General features: G+C 34.8%; 1 long non-coding RNA gene across 1 annotated transcript; it reads right to left on the bottom strand.

Annotated features, from left to right (window-relative positions):
• Window positions 1-423: 423 nt before the first annotated feature.
• LOC128230983 (uncharacterized) lies at window positions 424-3,346 on the bottom strand. Its single transcript, XR_008260288.1, has 3 exons — window positions 3,230-3,346; window positions 1,009-1,082; window positions 424-548 (listed from the first exon to the last, which is right to left on the bottom strand). It is a non-coding gene; the product is annotated as an uncharacterized LOC128230983 (long non-coding RNA).
• Window positions 3,347-3,864: the final 518 nt, after the last annotated feature.

Below are 3,864 nucleotides of genomic sequence, written 5' to 3'. Positions count from 1 at the left end.
CAACAGTAATTACAAAGACAGAGACATTTTTTTTCCTTTGAAGTATTTATAAATTGAGTCAGTAGCTGAGTCCTTGGATGACATAACAGTGCAGTATGTTGGTTATAAAATTTGTTTCCTTTTTAAATGATATGCCAGCATGTATAAAGATGGTCTCTTCTTCCTGTATAGAGTCAACATCAAAGTCCACAGTAAATAGATCAATGTGAGTTGCAAGAAGACAGAATTTTCAAGTTTAAACAATTTACAATGTTGAACTGATGTAAATAGTTGCTCAGATCACAGCAAGAGTAAACTGAATCAGTATGAATCCATTTAAGGAGTTGAAACAGTTTCTGTTTGAAGGCTGTTTAACTCAAGTACAATCCTTTGATATGAGATGGTGGCATAAACTGTTTTGTGAATTATGTCCTTTAAAAGTCTTTGGTAGTCTCAAGTATCACCTTGAAGAATAGTTAAGATGAATTTTGTAGAGATTGGAAAGTCTATTGCTCTTTTGGTAACTTTCATGCTAGGTTCTGAAGTATTTGTGACATGGCGCTGAGTCTCTGAAACGAAAATTCAGCGATACAAGAATTCTGACAAAAGATTTTATCGCAGTGTTTCATATTTCTGTCGCAAATTAATGTTTTTGAAAAATGCATAAAACATCAATTTTTGAAAATAAATATGAAATCTTACAATGTGATTTTTTCAGCAGTCTTATATCACTTGTTGCTATGCATTTTCACCTGCAATGTTACATATATACAGTATCCAGTGATGTGGATCATTCCATATATATGCTGCACATCTTTAATATTATAATTATAGAATGTGCATCAAACTATATGCATGATAAGCTTAAAAGTTTGTATTAAATTGAGATTTGGTAAAAAAAATTGCTACAAACTGACTGTAAATACATACATAATGCACGATTTCCACTTGATTTGCTCTTGTAGTGTATCAACTTTTATCTTGATTATAAATAACACAAGTAAACCGTAAATATGGAAATTTAGTTACCCATCCAGAAACCTGCAGTTCTGTGAAACAATCCGTCCCGCCTAGTTACCAGCATCTTGGATCCATGTCAAGATCTGAAATAAAAAATGAATAATCTATTTATTTATAAACAGGCTGTTTTCTTTCTGAAGCTTAAAATATGGTTGACATTTTTCTTTAAATGCAAGGTGGTTTCTGTTTTAATAAAGCCATTGCCTGAGCTCAAGTATTCATCAGTCGTGGGGTTCAAGATCTGAACCTGTCCCACTTTTCCACCCAGGTTTACCGTACTAATATTATACAGTTCATGAGTGTGTCCCAGTACTAACCCACACAGGTCAGATTGTTTTCAAATTAGGTTATCAGGAACAGTTTGTAGAGCTGGTTGAACAATTAAACTGCAAGTTTTAAGTTATTTTAAGTTCTAAGGGCCTTTGAGTCAACTTGATAGAGCACAAACTTGCAAACAGGGAGTCCCCAGTCCAAGTCCCATTACTAGCTGCACAGTTTTCAGAACCGCAAGAAAATTGAAAAAATCTAGTTTAGGACATAAAAGTCTCCCAACTGTGACCAATAGAGCTTATGCTTACCTTCTGGCTGCTCTGGATATTTTAAAAATACTTTTTGACTAGCTACAATAATGAGCAATCAACGATACTTATTTTTATTATTTTGACATTTCTTATGTATCCCTGTAACGCTACAACTCTCTACCATTTAACACTGAGCGAAAGAATAAATACACTGAGCGAAAGAATAGTTATATTATGCATCAATGTTGAATAATAATGACAAAGTTGTTCAATATATACCCGACAGTGATCTAAACTGGATTTAATTTGTCATTAGAGTCGTTATTTTCACATAAATATATTCTTGGTCACGAATACCGTTATACATGTACACAACCTGTCAGATTTGTCCCAGATTTACAGATATCGTGACACTTGATAAAAAAATCGACACATGTATTGGTTGGAGAGCAGTAGCCGACAGTTTTTGCATGTTTTTGAAGATTTTCTCGGTAGATCGAAATGTAACGGAAATAATACTTACATTTTATTAAACTAGGGGTCAAGGTCTACTTACTTTACAATATTAAAATTTGTGTCGTCACGAAGCACATGCCTAATTGGGGCCACAAAGGGGGTAATCAATTAGTGCCAATTTACGGGTTATGAGAAGCAGTACCCGGCAGTTTTATTTCAGTACCGCTCCTCGACTATAAAACCGATATTTATCGGCTTATTAAGTATAATTTCCCCATGGGGCGCCTCTATTGAACAGGGAAGTAATACTGGTAACCAAGCGCTGGAGTAGTCTCGTTTTAACAACGCGTCTAAAACCACACCATGGATACATACAATTTTGAATATGTCTCAATATTGTTTGAAAGCGATTGACAGGCAATATGAAAATATCATTTTAACAGGCTTTTTTAAAAATACGTTTTGCTGTGATTCATCGAAGAATAATCGTTCATAGCCAACACTTGACTGTCGGTAAATGCTAGTGCTATAATTAGATATGCAAATTTCAATTGCGCATGCGCAGTAACATTCACGTGATCATCCCCCACAAGAAAGTTGGCAAACTTTTTGACATTTCCTTTTGCAAATTAAATGTTTAAACGTACGCTTTGTGTTGGATTCGATGCAAATGGTGTTGCTTGGATTTACCATTCTCACCTTTTTTAAGAAGATTTAAAAAAAAAAAACACGAATAAAAAGCGATTGCCGGCTACTGCTTTCCGCCGGCTACTGCTCTCCAACCAGTATACCTGAACATGTTTTTTGGCATAGTGACATAAATAAATATGTGTTTAAAAGTAGGCAATAATATTTTCGTAGAAATTTGAATTTATTACGGAGATAATTTCAAAATTGTGGCCGGGAAGATTGTCTGCGCAAGGACCGTTTGGTACTTTTTGTTGGGATGGTGGACGTCACTAATCTGTCATAGTAAAACAACATCGTCAAAAGACTCGTTGACGGCCATTTAAGTGGACTAACTTTTTTACCCCCCCCCCCCGCATCCCCACCCCCAGGCAACTATTAAATTTATAAGCTTCAATGTTGATTTAGAATTTCTGAACACTATTAGAGGCATGATAATCTTGTAAATATAAGTCAAAGCAAGTTATAGAAAAATGATAAAAACTTTGACAGATGAAAACACTGTCATAAAATCAGTCTGTTTTTAGCTTGTTTGTTTTACTTAAAACACCGTAAAAGTAAAATACCATGAGTCTAATGGTTGGATAGTATTTCAGTCTATATTCCAGTGTTTTTATCACAACAAAACTCTTGAAATGCATCGAAATAAGAGCATTTTGTTTTTCAAAACATTTTGACAGTTGCGTCCCCTGAAAATTTAGTCAAAACGGCGTCGTAACGATTTTTTAATTTTACTCACCGGGTTGCAGATTCCACAGAGTCGTCTTTTGTCTTGAAAATTGGCAGTTGGTTTTGTTAAAATACGCCATAATAAATGAAAGATCGCCGATATAGAATATTTCTGTTGTTGTGGCGGCCTTTTTTAATCTACGAAGTTCGTACGCCACCCTAAGAGCTTTCGTAGAAATTTTCGTAGATCTACGAAGAAATGGGTAGGTGCTTGTTCGTACGAAAATCTTAATAAAACGGCTAAACAGCCTGAGATACATCGTACGAAGTTCGTACGCAAAACAGACTTCGTACGAAGTTTAATAAAACTGGCTTGGAGTCCGGATTTATTTTTTTGGCAAGTAATTTGGTTAGTGCAAAAAAAGGAAAAAGTCCAATGTCATTAAATGTAACGGTCAGCTCGCGCAGGAAAAAATCAAGATAAATCATGCATTCTTAAGTAATGTATTTTAAACATATCCTTTATGCTTTA

Source organism: Mya arenaria, chromosome 4 (genome assembly GCF_026914265.1).
Source record: "Mya arenaria isolate MELC-2E11 chromosome 4, ASM2691426v1".
Lineage (NCBI taxonomy): Eukaryota > Metazoa > Mollusca > Bivalvia > Myida > Myidae > Mya > Mya arenaria.
Note: the sequence above shows the minus strand (reverse complement) of the source record. Positions and strands in the feature narration are given on the sequence as shown.